Source organism: Trichosurus vulpecula, chromosome 1 (genome assembly GCF_011100635.1).
Source record: "Trichosurus vulpecula isolate mTriVul1 chromosome 1, mTriVul1.pri, whole genome shotgun sequence".
Classification (NCBI taxonomy): Eukaryota; Metazoa; Chordata; class Mammalia; order Diprotodontia; family Phalangeridae; genus Trichosurus; species Trichosurus vulpecula.
In genome coordinates, this window is record NC_050573.1 from 114,068,982 (window position 1) to 114,092,308 (window position 23,327).

Genomic DNA, 23,327 nt, shown 5'->3' on the forward strand with positions numbered 1-23,327 from the left:
ATACCCTATACATACTCTTTGAATTCAGGGATTGTCTGATTCAGTATGATTTCGTATGTATTAGGCACTTAATATTTGTTGAACTGAATTAAAATCCCCATCTTTTATTTAAGTAGAACCCAAATGTATGGCTTTACATTTATCTCTCAAATCTCCCTTTTACCTCCCTAAAATTGAGTTGTTCCTTAAAGGCTTCCTGGAAAAATGGCATATATTATATTTAAACATATATTACATTACATTATTATTACATAGTGTATTACATTGCGCATAGTATTAACATGTTATATTAAATATAAATAAACACATATGTATATGCACCTATCTACATATATGTACATACACATATAAGCACACGTATGCATACATTCATGAGTGTGTAAATATTTAAACTGAAGCATTGCTGCCCATTAACAGTAATTTATTAGTTTGCAACCACATTAAGAAATCCTTTATTTAGTCAATCCAATACTATACACTGTTACCTAGCAGAGAGTAGGCCTTGAAGGAACATGGATATAATGACAAGTAAGTTTTGACAGAAATAGAAACGGAGATGTAGGTAGTGATGTAGCATAAGGCACAGGCAGAGAGGCAGATAAAGACTGAAAGCTTTGGGAACAGCCTATCCCAGTGGGAGAAACTGCTTAAGTAGAGGGCAGCAGAACTGCATTAGAAGCCCAAAGAAGGCCGGGATGGAGCAGGGAAGACAAACTTTGCCTAGAGCCAGCGCAGCTGGAACAGTACAAAAAAGCCTGCAGGAAGGTTCTGATTTACTCAGTAATTGTGCAATCCGTGAGTTTGCTCTGGCTGTCTGCGTGGGTACACTTTGCCTGCTGTTGATGATCAGAGAAGATGAGCCAAAGCCTACATAACATGAGCCAAAACCAAGAGCCCTTGAGGCAGCCAAGGAAGCATGCCCACACTGGGCACTACTGGCCTGTCCTCTTTCTGCTGCTGCTAGAACTGTGACTATATGGACTGCCTGGGCCTGAGGGACTCCTAAGGCAGCAGGATTTGGATCAAGAAGGGACCTTTCAGGTCATCTAGACCCAATTTATGGATGATCAGACTGAGGCTCAGAGAACAGAACTTGACTTGACCAAGTTTCCATAAATAATAAGTGGCCAGTCCAGAATTTGAACCCAGGTCTTGTGCCTTCAAATCTAGTCCTCTTTCTACTACATTATACTTCCTTGTTCTCTTACCCATCACCCATAGTGGACTCTCATTTAATGTTTACTGATGAGTGTTGAAAGAGAACATGCCTGGGCAAAAGGAGTTAATTAGCGAAAGGGTCCAATTTGTCTGCAAGGTAAATTTCTAAAAGCTGCACTTTCATAATAGGTAAGAATGAGTGAGGTTTCCTTCCAACTGGCCTCTGTATCATTTTCCACTTGAGTAGGGGGAGGAGCTGCTTCCTGGTATTCAGAATCAGCAACTGTCCTACACCGAATTCTTAACATGGTCCATCTCATCCTATAAGGGAAGTGGTATATAAAACCTATTGTCATATGAATACTTGACTGGCCATGTGCTTCTGATCTGGCCCCAGGTAATAGGACCCAGAATTGGGGTTGAGAGGGTTTCATATTGCACTGCTCTGGAATATACTTTAGGCTGTTACAGAGTGGAAGGCCTTTAGTGGGGGAGAGGGATTAGATACAGAAAACCTGGAGCACCTACAGAGTCTGTTGTTCACAGGGCAGGAAGAAAACTCTAGACAAACAAATCAGGCTGGCGTTAACTAAAATGAGATGTGATTTCATTTAAATGTGTTGGTTTTGCTTTTGAAATAAGCAAACAAAGGATCTACCTATATAGGGACTGGCCAATGAGGGCCCAGTCCTGGGACTAGGCAGGGGGCACCCAGATGGATGTTTGAGCTGGTTTCTAGAAGTATGTATGGATGTGGAATGAAGGGCTCTGACTTTTCACTTCAGAGAACAAATGAATATTCTGTGACTTTTGTTTTCTGTTGGCATACTGTGTGAAGCAGCCTTTTAATTGGTTGCTGAGCCAGAAATGTTTGTGTATACAAAAGGGAGCAACAGGACAAATCTCTCTCTTTCCTTCCAGCTGTCCAAATAGAAAACCTCCCTTTTAACAAAGAAAAACGGTTAAGTAAAATCAGTTGATATAACATTTTTATCTAATAGCATATCCAACATTCCACAGCCATAAAATAATAATAATAGCTAACATTTATATAGTATATTACAGTTTACAGAGTTTTTTTACATATATCATTTCTTTTAAAAAATTATTTATTTTTTACATTCTGTTCTTTTTAAATTTTGACTTCTAAATATTCTCCCTCCCTTCCACCCCTCCTCCACACACAAGCAAATGATATCACTTATAGATGTGAAATCACGAGAAGCATATTTCCATATTAGCCATATTGCCAAAAAATTAAGCAAGAAAAATATATTTCAGTTTGCACTCCGAGTTCATTAGTTCTCTTTATGGCTGTAGACAGCATTTTTTCATCATGGAATTCCCTTGGATCATTGCATTGATCAGAGTACCAAGTCTTTCATGGTTGATCATCATTATAACATTGCTGCTACAGTGCACAATGGTCTCCTGGTTCTTCTTACTTCACTTTGTATCAGTTCATACAGTTCTTTCCAAGTTTTTTGTTTTGACCACCCTTCTCATCATTTCCCACAGCACAATAGTACTCCATCACAATCACATGCCACAATTTGTTCACCATCCCCCAGTTGATGAGCATCCCCTCAATTTCCAATTCTTTGCCACCACAAAAATAGCTGTCATAAATATTTTTGTACATATAAGTCCTTGTCCTTTTTCTTTGCCCTCTTTGGGATACAGACCTCATAGTGGTATTGCTGGGTCAAAGGGTATGCATAGTTTTTATAGCCCTTTGGCTATAGTTCCAAATTCTTCTCCAGAATAGTTGGACCAGTTCACAACTCTACCAACAATTTATTAGTGTACCTATTTTCCCTTACTCCTCCAGCATTTGTCATTTCTGATAAGTGTAAGGTGGTACCTCGGAATTTTAATTTGCATTTCTCTAATCAATATTTTCTCTTCAACTCTGGTCCTTTCATCAAGAATGCTTGAAGGTCCTCGATTTCATTAAATATCCATTTCCCCACCAAAGGATTATACTGTTTTGCTAGGTAGGTTTTCTTGGTTGTAATCCTTTGCCTTCCAGAATATCACATTCTTAGCCTTCTACTCCTTTAATGTGGAAGCCACTAAATCTCATGTGATCCTAACGGTGTCTCCATGATATTTGAATTGTTTCTTTTTGGCTGCTTGCAATATAGTGTCCATGAGTCGGGAGCTCTGGAATTTGGCTATTACATTTCTAGGAGTTTTCATTTTGGCATTTCTTTAAGGAGGTAATTGATAGATTCTTTTACTTTTTATTTGACTCTCTGGATTCACGATATTGTGTCAGTTTTCCTTGATAATTTCTTGAAATCCAACATCTAGGCTCTTTTTTTTTAAAAAATCGTAGCATTCAGGTGGTCCAATAATTCTGAAATTATCTCTCCTTTATTTTTCAGGTGAATTGTTTTTTTTAATGAGATAGTTCATACTTTCTCCAATTTTTAAAATTTTTAACTTTGTTTTATTGTTTGCTGATGTCTCACAGAGTCATTAGCTTCCACTTGCCCAATTATAATTTTTAAGGAGTTATTTTCTTGATCTCTTTCATACAATAACCAGAGGGTATGATGAAATCTTCAGCCAATTGGAACAGAAGTTTTATCTGGTCATTTCATTTCTTCAGATGGTACCTGACTTTTCACATTTAGTCTAAGGCCTAAGATTGATAGAGACACATCCTCCCCTAGGTAGCTATGATATGTATCTGGGCTAAAATTGATATTGCTTATCAGTAAAACTTTTTTAAAATTAAAAAACAGAAATTACTAGATATACAAATTCACATCCTCCTTATTCAGCCTCTTTCTCAATGAGATCACTGGGTGTGGTGCATCTATTACTACCGTAATTTCATTTTGTGTTTACATAGCATTTTTCCTAAGGCTTAATTATCACTATTACTTTTAGTTTGAGGGCATTGGGGCGCAGAGAAGTTAGCTTCTTGTGACTTGACTAGAGTCACTCAGAAACCCAGGGGCAGAAACCGAAATAGGAGTCAGGTCCTCTCCTCCACCAGGATGTCAATTGTGAAGAGTCTTATGGTCATGCCTTATAAGAATTAGTTGGAAGGACTTCAGCTGCCTTGGGAGGTAATGGGTTTTCCCTCATCAAAGAAAGATCTTCCAAGATAGAATGTCAGCTCCTTGAGAGTAAGGACCTATATCCCCAGCACCTACCTGGTGCCTGGCATATAGTAGGTGTTTAATAAATGCTTGTTGACTGATTTAGGCGAAGGCTAGATAACCACTTGTCAGGAATGTCACATGGGGAGCTCTTGTTCAGGTGGAGGATGGACTAGATGGGTTCTGAGGTCCCTTCCAATGCTGACATCTTATGATTCTGTGTGAACTCTTGAGAATTTTAGAATGCTTTCAAATGTCCAGGCTGAGGGTATCTGACAAGTCTCAAATCCATCTGTGGGTTAGAGGGAGCATGTGAAGATTTCCTCTGGTGGAAAGGGTAGATGAGAACAATTTGTTCCAATGGCCATGAAGGTGGCTGAAGCAGGCACTGTGGAGCATTAGAGCTTGGTCAGACATCAAAGGTGCCAAAGTCATCTGCTGCATCCCAGACCATCATGAATCATCTTGACTTTTGTCTTGCCACTGGACTTCAATGACTCTGAAAGAGAGAGTAAAGGTGATGACTTTACACAACTCTGCCTCACTTAAAACCAATTCATTCACAAGTCAAGACATCACCTCATCGTGTCCTCTTTGAAAATGGACAAGGGGCCGCTAGGTGGTACAGTGAATAGATTACCAGCCTTGGAGTCAGGATAATCTGAGCTCAAATCCAGCCTCAGACACTTACTAGCTATGTGACCCTAGGCAAGTCACAACCCAGATTGCCTCCAAAAAATAAAAAATGAAAATGAGGGACAAACAACAACAAATATAATCTCATTGTACCCCAAATATATTTTATACCGTCATCAACTTTATTTTCTATTCTAAATTATTACATTTTAATTAATTTTATCTTTAAATATTTGAATGGTCATCTTAAAGAGAGATCATCAGATTTCGGATTTAGAGGAGACGTTAAATACATACCTTTACAGAAATCCTCCTTAGTCTCCACTTAAAGATTTTTAATTACAGGAAAGCCACCATCCCTGGCTTCTGCTACCAGACAACTCTGATTGTTAGGAAACTTTACTTTCCATGGAGCCTTAATCTGTCTGTGCTATTGCCACTCTGTTCCTAGTCCTTGCCTTGGAGGACAAGCAGAAAAAATCTAATCCTTCTTAACCAAGACAGGTCTTGAAACACTTGAAGACATCAGCAATGTCTCCCCCTACCCCAAGTCTTTTTTTTCTCCTGAGGACTAGATATCTTTAGGTCCTTCAGTGGATCCTGCCATACATACCAGCCTCTCACCATGCTGATTACCTTCTCCAGGGTTTGCTCCAGTTTGTCAATGTCCCTTCTAAAATGTGAGGCAGGGCAAAGTACTGTGGGATTACCACTCCTCTGGGTCTGGACAGACAATCTTGACTTAGACGCCTCCCACAGGCTCATCAGTCTGCAGGACTGTACCTGGGTTATGGCAACAGGGGAGGAAAGCGGTGATAGGTGATAGGAGGGAGCCCAGCTGTAACAAGTAATTCTGGCAACTGTATCAAACTCCATTTGTGCATGTGGCGAAAAGTCCCACTGTGATACCCAAAGCCTGATGTGCACCATGACTGCTGCTGATGCCAGATGTCCTCCTGGTGGTGGCTCTACATTCAGTTTGATAGATTGCTCAGAGCACAAGGCTTAGGCAGCTAGGTGGCATAGCAATCGGGAAGACCCAAGTTTAAGTTCTGGCCTCAGACATGTGCTAGCTGTGTGAAACTGTGTGACCTTAACCTCTGCTGTCTCAATTTTATCATCTATAAAGTGGAGAAAATAATAACACTGACTGCCTAGATTGTTGTGAGGACCAAATGAGATAATATAAGCGAAGTGATTTGCAAACCTTAAAGTATTGCATAAATACTAGCTATTATTATCATTATTATTCAGATGAAAATCTTTTTAATAAAAACATCCAATAAAAACCACCCGGGTAAAAGACAATCCGAAAGGTAGTAAAAAGCAGTTTGGGAAAGTAAAGTTGGTAAAAACCCTGGTGAGAAGATTAAAAACAATGAGGGAGGAGCAGGAGGAAAAAGAAGAAAAGAAGAGAGAAGGGGAAGAGGAGGAAGAAAAAGAAGGGGATGAGGAGGAAGGAGAAGAGAAGGGAGAAGGAAAAGAAGAAAAGGAAGGGGGAGGTAGAGGAGGGGGGAGTGGGAGAGGAAGGGAGAGAGGAGGAGGGGAAGGGAGGGAGGATGAGGAGAAGAGAGGGAGGCAGAGGGAGGGAAGAAGAAAGAGGAAGGAGAAAGGAAGAGGGGCAGGAGGGGTGAAGGAAAGGAGGAGGGGGAAAGAGGGGGAGGAGGTAGAAGGTAGGAGAGGGGAAGGGGGAGAAAGAGGAAGTTCTTCCTTGGGGTTATATTCTCCTTGCACAAAGGGGCCCAAAACTGGGAACTAAATCAATTCATTTGGGGCCAAAGTTAATGCTAACTGTCCCAGGTCTGCCTTCTTTCTTCACAACATCTCCACTTATTATTGTAGGAGTGTAGAGGTTAACTCAGTCAACCCTCCCAAATTCCACTAGTCCCTGACCCACAACACCAAATACCCTGCAGGATGCAGGTCTCTAAGCTTCAGTCAAGTGCCATTGTGCTGGTGTGTGTGGTGGGGGGAGGTGTCCTCAAAAGAATATGATGGAGATAGGGTGCTGGGGGGATGATGGCCTGGGGTTTGGAGATAAAGAGGCATGCTTCACCCCCCCCCCCAGGATGCTGACACAGTCCTCCACTTGCCTGGCACCATCTGGCACAACTGCCATTGGTAAGAAGTTCAGCCCCCCGCCATGGGAATGCCTTGCAAGGGTGGGGGAAGGGGAGAGAAAATACTTGCCATCTCCTTCTCGCCCCTACTCTTGTCTCCTTTCCTCCTCCCTCCACCATTGTCAATGCCCTGGGACAAATCTCTGGTGGCTCAGTGCTAGGGATGGCTCTGGGTGGAAGTCACTAAAAAAGGAAGTCACAGAATGCCATAGACAGACCTCACCCATTGCACAATTTTGTGGAAGGCCAGCCTAGCCTTTGTGAAATTCTTTTTGGGGAATAGAGATGCTGGTGATCTTTCACAAAAGATTTCAAGATTCCAGAGTACACCACTGAAAAATACCACACTGGACCACACGACTGTCTTTTTTTGTCCCATAGGGGGATTCAGTTCATTTCCAACAATTATGGTTACAATTAAGAAAGTGTCTGACAGGGCACCAGCTAACATTCTGTGAACAGAAGGCTGTTGGCAACTTGGTGTCAGTTGTATGATGGGTAGTCCCCAAAGAAAGTAATTTGTCTTGCTCAACTACTATCTTAAGGGCATCACTAAGAAATACATACTTAGAGAAATGTCCCTGAGTCACTTCCACAAAAAACAAACAACCCCCTTGCCTCATCCTGTTCTTTCACAGTGCACTTGAATGCTATTAACTGAGATCATTAACTACTGCATGAACTCTTACATACGCAAGCTATAAAACCTTGTGTGGGTGTGAGCTCAGGCTCCCAACTTTTATCTGAGCTCTTGAGAACAATGCTGTACTGGATTTTTTGCAGATGGAGAAAGTAAGGCTCAGAGAGCCAAGGAAGCCTGCCTTTTATCACACTGTTTTGTTTTGCCGCTGGATTTTGATGGAAGAGAAAGTGAGGCTGAGAACTTTGCACAACTCTGCCTCACTTAAATCCAATTCACAGGTGATGTCATTGGTTGTCCTCAAAAACGAAGAAGAAGAAGAAGAAGAAGAAGAAGAAGAAGAAGAAGAAGAAGAAGAAGAAGAAGAAGAAGAAGAAGAAGAAGAAGGAGAAGAAGGAGAAGAAGGAGAAGAAGGAGAAGAAGGAGAAGAAGAGAAGGAGAAGAAGGGAAGGAGGAAGGAGAGGAAGAAGGAGGGAGAAGGGGAGGGAAAGGGGAAGTGGGAGGGAGACGGGGAGGGGGAGGGGAAAGAAAAGGAGAAGGAGAAGGGGAAGAAGAAGAAGGAAGAGGAGGAGGCAAGAAGAAGGAGTGGGAAGAGTATAAGGAGTAGAACAAGAAGAAGAAGAAATGGGATTAGAACCAAAGTCTTGATTGACAGTAGCCAAGATTCTAAAAAGATCTCAGCAAACTAGGACAATGGACTGAATCTAATATTAAAGATAAAATTAATAGTTCAAAAAGTTGGCTTCATTAGTACAAGATAGGAGGAGACACGGCTAGACAGAAGTTTGCCAGAGAAAATCTGGGGGTAGACTAAAGCTCAATATGGCTCAAAGGTGTGACATGGCAGCCAAGAAAATGAATGGGATCTTACTGCATAAAGTCCAGAACACAGCAGACATAGTCCTGCCCTACCTGCTCTGGTTGGACCACATCTGGAATATTGTATCCAGTTCTTTCCCCACAAGCCTTCCCTTCTCCCTAATTTTCCTACTATGATCCAGGAAACCACCATCTTCCCGGTTACCCAGACTCCTCCCTCTTTTCTCTCATTTCCAATCCATTGCCAAGACCTGTTTATTCTCCCTCCCCATCTCTCCAGTGTTCCCCCTGTTCTCCTCTGACACTGTCACTGCCTTGCTGCGGGCCTTCATCACCTCACACCTGGATTGCTGTGGCAGCCTGATGTCTGCCTGCCACGAGTCTCTCCCCCACCGGTCCATCCTCCATTTAGCTGCCAAAATGACCTTCCTCAACTGTAGTTCTAACCATGTCATCCTTCTATTCAATATGCTCCAGTGGCTCCCTATTGCCTTTGGGATTGAATTTAAAATCCTCTGTTTGGTATAAAAAAATAACAAGAATAAAACATATAAAACTCTTCATAACCTGGCGCCGTCTTCCATTTCCAGTCTTCTTACATCTTACTCCAAGTACCCCTACCCCCACTCCGCTAATGCTCTGTGGTCCAATGACACTGGCCCCCTTACTATTCCTGGAATACCACACTCCATCTTCCCACTTCGTGAACTTTTCTGGCTGTCCCCCATACCTAGAATTCTTACATCCTCATCTTTACTTCCTCATGGAGCAAGCAGGTGGTGCAGTGGATAGAGTGCTGGGTCTGGAGTCAGGAAGACTCCTCTTCCTGAGCCCAAAGCCAGCCTCAAACACTTATGAGCTGTGTGACCCTGGGCAAGTCACTTAACCTTGTTTGCCTCAGTTTCCTCATATGGAAAATGAGCTAGAGAAGGGAATGGCAAACCATTTCAGTCTCTGCCAAGAGCACCCCAAACGGGGTCATGAAGAGTTGGACTTGACTGAACAACAGCTTCTCTACCACCTGTCTTCTTTCAAGTCTCAAATGAAATCCCACTTTCTAAAAGGAGTTTTTTTCTAATCCTCCTTCAGGTTAGTACCTTCCCTTTAATGATTATCTCCAATTTATTTTCTCAATATCTTGTTTATACGTAGTTGTTTGCATATTGTCTCCCCCATGAGGCTGGGATCTTCTTGGGATCAGGGATTGTCTTTTAGCTACCTTTCTTTGAATCCCCAATGCCTAACACATAGTAAATGCTGCTTGACTGACTAAATGACTGACTGATGAATTTTAAGAATGTTGACAAGAGGAGAGTAGGCAGAAGGGTAAAGGTACTGGAGACTATGTCATAAGGGAATCACTTGAAGAAACCATGGACTTTTAGCCTGGACAAGAAAAGACTCAGGGAGAACATGATCACTTATGGTACCCTGGAAAGAGTGTTAGATTTGGGATGAGAGGACACAAGTTCAAACCCCAACTCTGCTACACTTGCTGTGTATCCTTGAGAAGTTGCTTCACTTCCCTGTTTTCCTTCAAGTCCCAGCTAAAATCCCACCTTCTAGAGGAAGCCTTTCCCAATCCCTTCCCTCTAGAGATAATTTCCGGTTTATCTTACATGTAACTTATTTGTACATACCTGTTTGCATCTTTATTTGTACATACCTGTTTGCATGTTATCTTCCCTGTGAGACCGTGAGCTTCTTAAGAGCAGGGATTTTCTTTTACCTCTCCTTGTCTCCCCAAATATTTAGCATAGCGCCTGACACATAGTGGGTACTATACAATGTGTTCTCTGGTGATATTAATTATCTTTTCACAGGAATGTGTTGTGTTCCCTCCAACCAGATTGTAAGGTGCTCAGTGTCTTACATGTGTCTCCCACAGTGCCTCACACAGTGCTAGTTATATAGTAGAATCCGATCATCAAAGACCATTAGAGCTTCCATGGAACCTTCAGGATTACCTAGTCCATTCCATTCATTTTACAGATGAGGGAGTTGAGGCCCACAGACACTTAAGCAAGATTTGACAGTAGGTTAGAGGCCTCTTGTCAGGTCTCTTGATTTCCAGTCTTCTCCTATTTTCCCTGCCCTATGCCTCCCCAGACAGTACAACTCTTACACCATGTGAGTAATTTTCAATTCACCGTTGTACTCCAGTTTGCCATCCTTCGAGCTGTGTGTTATATTTCTGTAGGCTTATTACATCTTATCTAGATATGCCTGAGTTGAGGTTTATCTTTGGATGGAAACTCCTGGAGGCAAGAACCATGTCTGAAGCACTTGACTTGCCTTCTCTAAGAAAATCTTAACACGGTTCTATTTGTATGAAGACAAACCATGCTGGATGAAATGGATTCTTTTCTATGGCAGGAGGCTCTCCAGGGAAGCTGGGGCTCATTGCATAGAATAACAAACATTTAGGATCCTCTAAGTCTAGGCTAAAATAGGCTACAAGCAACATAACTAATGTTTAGTAAGAATGTATTTGTAGAGCCTATATCAAACTGCACACATCTTAGGGAGGGGCAAGGGGAAGGAGGTGGAGAAAATTTAAAACTTATGGAAGTGAATGTTGAAAACTAAAAATAAATTAATTAATTTTAAAAAAATAAAATAGGTTATGAGGATGCAGCCATGGACTTTTCTTAACAATGTGACTGGCAAAGTCATTTAACTTCTCTGGCCCCAGGCTCCTCTATAAAATGATGGTATTGGACTAGATGGCATTTGAGGTCCTTTACAATTCTAAATCTATGCTATTAATATAGTAAATCCGCTCTCTTTCTCTTATCTCTATGTCTTTCTCTTCTTTATATATCTGCCACTTTTACTTGATATAATAAGCTTTAGAAATGGCTACAAGTAGGGTGAGTTGTTGTTCAAATGCATCTGATTCTTCATGACCCCATGAACCATAGCAAACCAGGCTCTTCTATCCTCTGCTCTCCCTTGACGTCTATCCAAGTTCGTGTTTGCTGTTTCCATGACACTATCTATCCATCTTATCCTCTGACATCCTCTTTTCCTTTTGCCTTCAGTCTTTCCCAATATCACATTCTTTTCCAGTGCGTACCATCTTCTCATTATATGGTCGAAGTTTTTAAGTTTCAGCTTCAGTATTTGACCTTCTAGTGAATAGACTGAGTTAATTTCTTTAAGTATGGACTGATTTGACCTCCTTGCTGTCCAAGGGACTCTCAAAAGTCTTCTCCAGCACCACAATTCCAAAGCATCCATTCTATGGCACTCAGCTTTCTTTATAATCCAGCTCTCACAGCCATACATTACTACTGGAAAAACCATAGCTTTGACCTTTGTGGTGTCTCTGCTGTTTAGTGTGCTGTCCAGATTTGCCATAGCTTTCCTTCCAAGGAGTAATCATCTTTTAATTTCATGTTTTTAGTTGCCGTCTGCAGTTATCTTTGAGCCTAAGAATATAAAATCTAACACTGATTCCATTTCTTCTCCCTCTGTTTGCCAGGAAGTCATAGGACCAGTTGCCAAGATCTTACTTTTTTAGGGTGAGGGTAGGGTAGGTAGTGGAGTCTTTTCCCAGAGTGCCTATAGGCAGGTGGGCATGGCAGCAGGGCCAGAGGAAATGTGTGGGATTCTCAGGAGTGGCATCATGTGGCAGAGCCAGTAGATGACCACAAGGCTCAGGGATGGCAAAGTGGAGGACTGCCATGGGGAGGGATTGCTGGGGTTGTCAGACAGGTGAGCAGAAGCTCTTATGTTATGGCTATTTTCCATGCCACCTGACAGAGTGATTTTGCAGGGAGCGTATTATTAAGAGCTGGGGAGATTAGAAAAGGCTTCTGGAGGAAGATGACGCTTGAATGGAGCCTTAAAGGAAGCTGGAGATTAGGAGAGAAGGAGGTAAGGAAGGAGAACATGGTAGGGATGGGGGACAGCCAGCTCAGAGACATAGACATAGGAAATGGATTGTCAGGTAGGAGAAATAGTAAGAAAGCCAGTTTTGTTGGGTAGTAGTATCTGTATAGGGGAGTAATGTGTGGAAGACTGGAAATGTAGATTGGGGACAGGGTGTGAAAGGCTTTGAATAACAAACAGATGAATTTCTATTTTATTCTAGTCCAGAGACAGCAGGGAACCATTGGAGTTTATGGAGTAGAGTGACATTACAAGATGAAACTTTACAAAGATCACTTTGGCAGCTATGTGGAGGAGGAGGAGGAGGAGGAGGAGGAGGATGATAATTAACATTTATATAGTGCTTATAAGCACATTACAATTATCTTGTCTGATGCCCACAACAGCCCTGGGAGGTAAGTGTTGTTATTATTCCTATATTACAGATGGGGAAACTGAGGCAAACAGAGGCTGAATTGGAGTGGGAGAGGAGCTGAAAATAAGAGAGACTTTGAGACAAAGTAAAGAGAGGGAGAAGCTGAAAATAGGGATGAAAAAAAGCAAGAACAAAAACTAAAATTGGAGGACGTACAAAAACTTGGAAATCTTTTCTCCCTAGATGAGGAATTTCAGCTGAGAACAGTCTCCTCCAGGTACAACAACGAAGATGGAAAGTCTTTGAGTGTGGGCTTAGTATGCATTGCCGAGAACAGTAGCACGAGCCCTAGGCTCAGATCAGGAAAGATCTGAATTTGAATCCCAGTTCAGATACTTACTGATTTGTGACCATGGGGACACCATTCATTCAATAAACATTTATTAAGTGCCCACTATGTGCCAGGCACTTGCTAAGCTTAGGGGATGCAAAAAGAGGCCAAAGTCAGTCCCAGCCCTCAAGGAGCTCACAGTCTCGTGGGAGAAGCAAACAAGCAAATAAAAGTGTACAAATCAGCTATACAGAGAGTAAATAGGAAATAATTAAAAGAGAGAAAGCACTAGAATTAAGAGAGGTTGGGGAAGGTTTCCTGTAGAAGGTGAGATTTTAACTGGAACTTAGAAGAAGCCAGTGAGGTCAGTAGTCAGAGCAGAGGCAGGAAAGCATTTCAGACATGAGGGACAGCCAGAGAAAATGCCCCCTAGCCAAGAAATAGAACAGGCAGGAGATCAATGTCACTGGAGCAAAGAGTACATGTTGGGGGATAAGGTGTAAGAAGACTGGAAAGGTGGGGCAGGGGTTGGGGGGGGCATCTAGGTCATGAAAGACATTGAATGCTGAACGAGCATTTTACATTTGATCCTGGATGGAGTCAATAGACAACCACTGCAGTTTGTTGAGTGGGGGGGTGACATGATTGGATGTGTGCTTTTGGAAAATCATTTTGATAGCTGAATGGAAGATGGACTGGAGGGTAGAGAAGCATAAGACATGCAGATCCAGAAGCGGACTAGTGCAATAATCCAGGCTTGAGGTGATGAGGACCCACTGTAGAGGGATAGCAATGTCAGTGGAGAACAGGGGGCATATCAGAGATGTTGCAAAGGTGAAATCAACAGGCTTTGGCAACAGATTGGATATGGTGGGTGAGAGAGAATGAGGAGTCCAGGATGAGTCCTTCGTTGTGAGCCTGACAGACTGGGAGGCTGATGTTGCCTTCTATAGTAATAGAAAGGTTGTTGTTGTTGTGTTTGTCCTTCGTTCTTGAAGAGGACCATGAAAATAGGGAAATGAAGACATGACTTTGATTTGAGTGAGGGAGGGCTGTGCAAGGTCACCAGCCTCACTTTCTCCTCCAGAGCCATGTGGGTCCAGTGGCCCGATATTCACCAGGACGACTGGAGATGACCCAGCAATTAGAAAGGTAAAATGATGATAATGATGCTGGTTCAAATGCCAAGTGTCTTAACTTCTCTGCATCTCCATGTCCTCATCCGTAAATTGAAACGGTGAGAATGCAGACTGTGGAGCTGTCCAAGAGGAGATGTGATGCCCTTCTCCCCACCCACCTTCACTTCTAAGTCCCTTCAAACTGTTGGCTGTTACGAGGAGAACTATTTATAAACTCTAAACTGTCACAGAAGTGTGAGCTATTATTGTCATCTGAGGACAAACCTAGCTGAGGTCAGAAAGTCTTATTATCAGAAAGCTGACCATAAATTGGTCTATTTTAGGGTCACAGCAACTCAGAGAGGCTGTCTCCTGAGGTTTAGAGGTATTGCAGTCTGACAATGTCTAACATTTATATAGTATTTTGGTAGATTTATTCAGAATTTATCTAAGGATTTATTAAGTGCATACTATACACCAGGCACCGTGTTAAGCAGAGGAGGGAGGAGGATGGGTTTAAAACAAGCTCAGGAGACTGTTCTTGCCTTTAAGGAGTTTATATTTGACATTTTGAGGATCTTTTCCTCCCAGATTGATATTTTTGTGATGGTAAATTGGGCCATCTTTTTTCTCAATTCTTACCTAGCCTTTAGTCATTGAATGGGCATTGCCTCGGAAAATTGAAGCAGGTGAAAGACTTTAACTTAGGCCAAAATCACCTACTTCAACCTGGGCCCCCACCAGCCATCTTGACCTTTATCTTTCCACTGGACTTCAGTGACTCTGGAAGAGAGAGTGAGGCTGACAGCTTTGTGCAACTCTACCTCCCTTAAATACAATTCACTCACAAGTCAAGATATCACCCCCATCTTGTCATCGGTCTTCTACAGAAGGAAGGACAAACAACAATCTGAATGGAGGAAACAATGTATAAAGAGCAGGTGGAAGTAGGGGAGGAGAGATGCTTTAAAAGTCACAAATTAGCGTACATCATCTCATTTGATCCTTGTGATAGCCTTGAAAGGGCTTGTTGTTATGGTATTATTTTATCTCCTTTTACAGGTGAGGAAACTGAGGTGCAGAGAATGCTCAGGGTCACACAGCTAGTACTTGAGGCAAGATTCATACTCAGGTCATCCAGAGTCTGAGTCTAGCCTTTGATCCGCTAAAGCCACCCGGCTGCCTCCTAGTCTACAGCGGGAGAGCACCTAGACTGATGAAGTTAAGGATATTTTGAAGGAATGAAAACATAAGGGGGCGAAAAGGTGTGGCAGAATTTTCGAGGGTGGGAACTGAAAAAGGAAGAGGAAGAGGTGTGGCCAGAAGAGGAAAGAATGAGTTAAAATACGTGCCTCAGCATGGGTTGAGCCTTGTTCTTGTGTGTGCCCCACGGCACATGACGTAGTGCTGGCTACAATAATTGTTTGGCTTAAGTGGAGGGCCAAAGCTGTTTCTGGATTTCTCAGGGGGCTCTTTTGTTTCCACTCAGCTTCTTAGAAAGAGAAAGGGGAGCCCAGTTGAACTGAATTGAAAATCCATGTAGAGGACGTGAGGAGAAAGAGGCAGGTTCTGGAATCATTCAAAGGAGGATGTGTTGCCAGGCAAGATTGAAAGAAGAAGCCAACATACCCGCATGGGGACTCTTTTGATTCATGACAGACATGGCCCTGAATCCCCTGGGGGTGACTGAAGGACACTTTTGCATTGATCTAGGCTTCAGGGTTGAAACAACATGACGGAAGTTTTCTGAGTGGGGCAATTGATGACCTATTTTGGAAGAATGTCTAGAGAGAAGAAAAGGAGAGTTGTTGGCTGGACTTTCTCAGTAAAATCATTATGCAGGGCAGAGACCATGCTGGAACACTTACTGCTGCCTGATTTTCAGGCCCTGCAGGTGGGAGCCATGCTAATTAGCAAGGCTGCAGAAATTTGTCAAGTTGGTGACTTGAGAATTAGAATAGCCTCAGAAGTTGAGAATTCGTGGTTGAAATTTCATAGCCTAAATGGGAAAAGAGTTGAGTCTTTCCCAAAAGAAAGTCATTTTAAAAAAATGCTTTATTAAAAGATTAACATTGAACATTAATATCACCAACCATATTTGCTTCTTATTTATATTTAAATTAATTTCTTTTAATGTATAAAATATCACAGTGATTTTTCAGTCACTCCTTGATTTAAAGGGAGCTAGGATTCATTGTCAATTAATTTTCATCCTATTCTTTGTCTGCTCTTATGATTCTCTGGCTGTTCCTTTTTTGTTACCTTCAGTGACATTTACCTTATCTTTATTTTGTAAGTACACATATATGTATATATACAAATATATAATACACGCATATATACATGCGTGTGCAAACATATAAGTGATAGCTACATTATGTATTCTCCATATACATATATGCACACATATTTTTAGAGTATATATGTACAGATATGTATATTCTCTATATATCCGTATATAGAACGCACATATGTAAACATATATACACATATCTAAATACTTATGCTTGTGCACATATGTATATTTTGTTGTTTTTGTTTGACCAATTAGTTGTGTTTGACTCTTTGTGATGCCATTTGGGTTTTCTTGGCAAATATACTGGAGTGGTTTGCCGTTTTCTTCTCTGGCTCATTTTACAGATGAAGGAGGAAACTGAGGCAAGTGGGGTTAAGTGACTTGCCCAGGGTCACACAGCTGTATACATATGTATAAATACAGGTAAGCTAAGTTGCATAGTGGTTGGAATACCAGGCCTGGAGTCAGAAAGTCCTGAGTTCAAACCTGGCCTCAGATAGACACTTACTAGCTGTGTGACCCTGGGCAAGACATTTAACCCTGTTTGCCTCAGTTTTCTTACTTGAAAAATGGTCTGGAGAAGGAAATGGCAAACCACTCCAGTATCTTTGCCAAGAAAATCCCAAATGGGCCACGACAGTTCAGACATGACTAAAACAACTGAACAAGAACAATAGAAATGATCTACAGCTGAAAAGAGACTTCGGAGATCTTCTAGTCAAGGAGCTGGCAAACTATGACCTATGGACCAAATCTAGCATAGTGGTCTGTTTTAGTATGGCCTTCAAGCTAAGAATGGTTCTTAGATTTTTAAGTAAAATTTTATTGTATTTAAAAAACAAAAAACCAATATTTTTAGCCCTTTCATCTACCAAAATAGGCAACAGGTTGGATGTGGCCCTCAGGTTTGCCCACCCTTGGTAACCCAACAGATTCATTTTACACAAGGGGAAGGTGAGACCCAGTGACTTGTCCAAGGTCACACTGCTGGCAAGTAGAATTGAATCCAGAGCTCTTTCAACTATGTTACCAGGCCTTCTTTAAAGAGGCCTATTCACTGAATGCGCGTTACCTCACTCTAAGTGAGTACATGAAAAGGCCTGAGCCTGAAAGGGCCAGGGTCTCGCATTGCATCCTGGGTCATCTCAGGTCACCCTGATGAATATCTGGCCACTGGACCCAGATGGCTCTGGAGGAGAAAGTGAGGCTGGTGACCTTGCACAGCCCTTCCTCACTCAAATCAAAGTCAACTACAAGTCATGTCATCATTTCCCTGATGTCATGGTCCTCCTAGAAAACGAAGGACAAACACAACAACCAGGCCTTCCTCGCAGATGACATTTACACAGCTCCTTAAGATTTACAACACATATACATTGTCTTATTTGATCCTCACAACAACCTTATGAAGTAGGAAGATAATGGTGGCATTATTCAAACATTATCTCAAATGAGATAATATTTATAAAGTGCTGAGCACAGTGCCTGGCATATAATAGACACCATATTACCATAAACTAGCTGTTTCTTCTTCTTTCTTCTTCTTCTTCTTCTTCTTCTTCTTCTTCTTCTTCTTCTTCTTCTTCTTCTTCTCCTTCTCCTCCTCCTCCTTCTCTTCCTCCTCCTTCTCCTCCTCCTACTCCTCCTCCTCCTCCTCCTCCTCCTCCTCCTCCTCCTCCTCCTCCTTCTCCTCCTCCTCCTCCTTCTTCTTCTTCTTCTTCTTCTTCTTCTTCTTCTTCTTCTTCTTCTTCTTCTTCTTCTTCTTCTTCTTCTTCTTCCCTTTTGACAGATAAAGAAACTGAGACTCAGAAAAGTTAGGGCTTATATGTAAGTCTGAAAATGAGTACTTTGAGTGGAAAAGCTAGGACAACTATCCAGAGAGCCTGGAAGAAAAGAAAGCAAACAGAAACCTTCTCTGGCGAAAAACAAATCAGTTGCAATATTTTTCTACCAATATTCGATTCAGGGAAGTTCAATGACAGTCAAAGAAGAGGCTGGGTTGATCTTAATAAAAAGGTTATTTGTTGTTATGTCAGTGCTATAATTGGAGCCCCGAAGGATGGTTCTTTGGAGTTAAACACCTATACCTCTTACTGTCTTCTGGCATCCCCCCACCCACCACTTTATATTCAATTTTTCTAAAACCAAGTTTGTTATCTCCTGCCCCTCCCCCAGATTGATTCCTCCTTCTAATTTCACTGTTTCCCTCTGTGGCCCCATCATTTATCCTGTTTCCTATGTTTGAAAATTCTTCTCACTTTTGGGGGGGTACAAAGAGGGTTTAGTGTCAGTGCTGCCAAAAAAAGAAAAAGAAAAGAAAGAAAAGAGGCATTGAAACATTTTGTTTTAACGCACAGAATAGGAGGCAGTCCAAAGGGAGAGAGAGAAAAGACGGGGAGCACTGAAGCTTGAATTTACTGTATACTTTTAAAAACGCAAACTCTACATAATTGAAATTTGCAGCTTCACATAAATCCCCGTATTCAATCAAACAAGCAAGACAGCTTTGACGCTTGGATTTATTGTACTGAATTTATGTCCTTTTTTTTAAAAAAGCAAGTTGTACATAATAGAGATTCATTGTTTTATTGTCTTTCCATTCTTTGTATTTGGAAATGTTCACATTTGTTAAGTTTGTTGTTTAGAATAAAAAAAATTACCAAAAAAACCCCAAAATACCCTCATTTATCATAGCCAAGATGTTGCCAGTTTCTGTCAATTCCATCTCTTAACTGTCTCTCCCACTCATCCTTGCCTCTCTATTCCCTCTGCCACCATCTTGAAGCAGGCTCTCATTACCACCCGTTCAGGTGATTGACATCATCTTCACTCCTCCTTCTAGTCAATCCTTTAGGTCACTGCTAAGTTAATCTTGCCTTTGCACAGTCACACCACTCCTTTCCTCAAGAATCTTCAGTGACTCTTTATTGTCCACCAAGTATAGCTTCTATTCCTTTACCTCGCATCCAAATAGTTCACAACTGGGCACTAACCTATCCTGCTGGCCTTACTGCTTATTACTGTATTCGATATACTCCATGATCCAGACAAATAAAACTAGTCTTTCTCCTCTGAACATGCCCTTTCTCTTCTTTATTTCTTTACTCATGTCATTCTCTATAGCTAGAGTATCTTCCCTCCTCCCTTTTCCCTGTTGAACACTTACTGGTCTTTCAAAATACAACTCAAATGTGACCTTTTTCTTTGATCTTCCTGGTTCATAATGCCAGGTTCTATGCCATTTCTAGTGTATGTATTATATAATATGGGCACCTAGGTGGGGAGGTGGATAGAGAGCCAGGTCTGGAGTCAGGAAAACCTGAGTTAAAATTTGGCCTCAGACAGTTACTAGCTGTGTGACCTTGGGCAAGTCACCTAACTCTGTTTACCTCATTTTTCTCATCTGTTAAAATGAGCTGGAGAAAGAAATAGCAAACCACTCCAATATCTCTGCCAAGAAAACTCCAAATGGGGTCACAAAGAGTTGGACACAACTGAACAACAACTACAGGTATACGTTATATAATATATTTTAAGATAATATTGGCATCTTGTTTCTTTATTAGAAGGAATTATCATTACCTTTATTATTATAATATTATTACCTTTATTAGCACCACAAAAGTAAGAGATCATGTCTGATCTAAACTTTCCATCTTTGATCACTGGGTTCTATATATAATAGGCACTAAATGAATGAAGCAATCATGGAGTTGCTAGAGTCTTTAGATGCCTATATTAATATATTAATTAATTAATATATTAATTTCTCCTATAACATCCCCAACAAGTGGTCATCGAACTCCAGTCAAGGAGTCCTGTCCAAATACCCTTTCTTAATATAGTCACAAATTACAAAAAGGACAGTAAAAAAAAAAAAAACCATCTTTGAGTTTAGGAGTTTATACTGTTTCAGGGGAAAAAAAAAAACAAAATGAATTTTGACTGTCATTATACTATTTTTCTCCAGTAGAATGTAAGCTTCCTAAGGGTAGGGACTATTTTGTTTTTTGTCTTTGGAACCCCAGGAGCCAGAATAATGCTTTGCATGTAGTAAGAATTGAAGAAATGTTTGTTAAATTGAATTATCAGTGGAAGCATGAGTAATACGGAAATGTTAGGCAAAGTTTTGTTGGTTTATTTTTGATTTAATATACATTTGGTTACTGCACACTGGGCCCTAGAGATACAAAGAAAAAAAATCAGACACAGTCTCAACCCACTAGGAGATTAGACTCTAAATTAAACTAGCAAAGAAGAGAAGGTATGAACAAAAATAGCTGTAATATAAATTAGATTGTAAGTAGATAAGAGGTATAGATGAAGTGCGATGAGAAGTCTTAGGAGGAAGTAATCACCTGCAGCTTTGAAAATTAGAGGTGGCAGCTGAATTTGGTCCTGAAGAAAGGGAAGAATTTTAATAAGTGGAGATGAGTTGAGGCGGGAAGGGGGGGTGTGAGATGGGGTGAGGAGGGGGAGTGTCCTTCCAGACACACGGATTGTAAGAGCAAAGATACTGAGATAGGCCTGAGGATAAGACAAAACAAGACAACACAAGACAAGATAAGATGGCAGGATCAAATTGGGGATTTTTTTCCCTCTTTCATCAAGCCTAAATTTGTCCAGTTGCAATTACTACCTGCTGTGTCTAATTCTGACCTCCAGAGACAAACAGAACAAAGCAAATCCATCTCCCAAGTCAGAGCCCTTCAAACACCTTGAAGATAACTATCGTGTCCTTTCTGAGTAGCCTTTTCTCTAGGCTAACCACATGTGAATCCTTCAATGAATCCTAATAGGGCAAGAACAGTAGGCCTGTCACTCTCCTCTAGATATTAGTGGCCTTGCAAAAAGGTGACAGCCAGAATGGAATATAATCTCCAGATGTGATGATTCCTTAGTCCCAGATATGCTCTTTCTCTTCCCACAGCCTAAGGTTCCACTGGCTTTCTTAGCTACATATCACCCTGTTGACTACTGCTGAGATGAACCCTCAGAGCCTTTACAAATGGACTGCTGTCTGGCCATGTCTCACGATCACTTTGGCAATGGTGGATAGAATGAATTGTAGATGGGGGAGACTAGAGGCTGAGCGATCAGTTAGGAAGCTATTAAAATATTCCACAAAAGGGGAGACAAGGACCTAACCAGTTCCAAGTTTGAGGAAATGTCTCATCAATTCATCTTGAGAAATAAATGCAAATAACTTTTTTTTTTACTTTCTTTATTTTTCTTGGGTTTTTGACTCTGTTTTCTTTTGCAACATAGCTAATATGGAAATATTTTTTGCATGACTACTCATGTATAATCTATATTAAACTGTTCACCTTCTCAAGGAAGGTGGAGGGAGGAAGAGAATTTGGAACTCAAAATAAAAAAAAAGAATGTTTAAAATTGTTTTTACATGTAATTAGAAAAAGTTAAAATGTACTTAAAAACCCAGAAAACATAAAATTTTTAAAAATAAAGAAATACAAACAAGGTACAGATGTGGAACAGACCCAAGGGCACAGTCTTTCTGCCAATGGATCCAGTAAATAAAGCATGCTCTGTATGTTTCTATGTTTGGGCTCCTGTGTATTTCTGTTCTACTCTGTATTTTCAAATTGCTTCACAGGCAACTTAATTTCTTTTGCTTCATGACAGTTTGGTGGGGGCTGGTTGCTACCTTCAACTTGCAGATGAAGAAGTCAAGGCATAGTAAGCTTAAGTGGCATGCGTGGGGCCAAGCAGGAAGTTTAGTGAATGAGTCAGGTGTGGGAGTCTCGACTCATAGTTTTTTCTACTCTTCCTTGGATTCTACCTCACTGAGTACAACTGCAGGAGAAACAGGGCTGTAGAAACTTGATCTTTGGGGCCCTAATCCCCTTGCTACCAGACCTGACTCATTTAACCTTCCCCCACCTCAATTTTCTTCTCAGAAAAAAGGGGAACAACGACATTGATCTACGGCTCATGGTGACGTTTCTTCGTTGCCAGCAAGATCTTGGCCCAGATCCATCTGACCCAGTTACTTTCCAGCGTCACCAGTTACGTGCTTCTGGAAAAGCACTGAGGCTTTCATCTGTGACAGGGTACGGCAGACATACTCTGTGCCCTGTAGTCAAGGCCAGCAGAGGCCTGGGATCAGCTTTATGACCTCTACAGACAACGTACTAGTACCTGACCACCAGAGCCCATGATCGCCAACCAAGTCCTGACAGCCTGAGAAATTCACCAATATTACAAGACCAGCGGATCACCTGAGGAATGATGGCAGGGACTAGGAATGTTTATTATCACTAGTATTATTATTATAAATATCAGATATGTATTTAGTACCTAAAGATTTGTAAAGTACCTCTAGTATAACAATTCTGTCAGGTAGGAAACTCCTTTGTTATTATCACCACTCTACAGATGAGGAAAATGAGGCTCTCACTGTTAATTTGCCCATTATCACAAAGCTAGTGAGTATCTGAGGTGGGATCCCAGGGCTCTTTCCACAAGAAGACATGATTTCTGTCTTCAATTACTTGAAGGGTTATTATGTAAAAGAGAGATTAGATTTATCCTGCTTGGCCCCAGAAGGCAGAATTAGGAACAGTAGGTAGAGAAAACAGGCAGGCAGTTTTTGCCTCAAAATATAGCCCTTCCTAACAATTGGATCTCAGTTGTGACTGACTCTCTGTGACGCCACTTGAGGTTTACTTGTCAAAAATACTGGAGCAGTTTACCATTTCCTTCTCCGGCTCATTTTACAGATGAGGAAACTAAGGCAAACAGGGTTAAGTGACTTGTCCAGGGTCACACAACTAGTAAGTATCTGAGGCCAGATTTGAATTTATGAAGATGAGTCTTC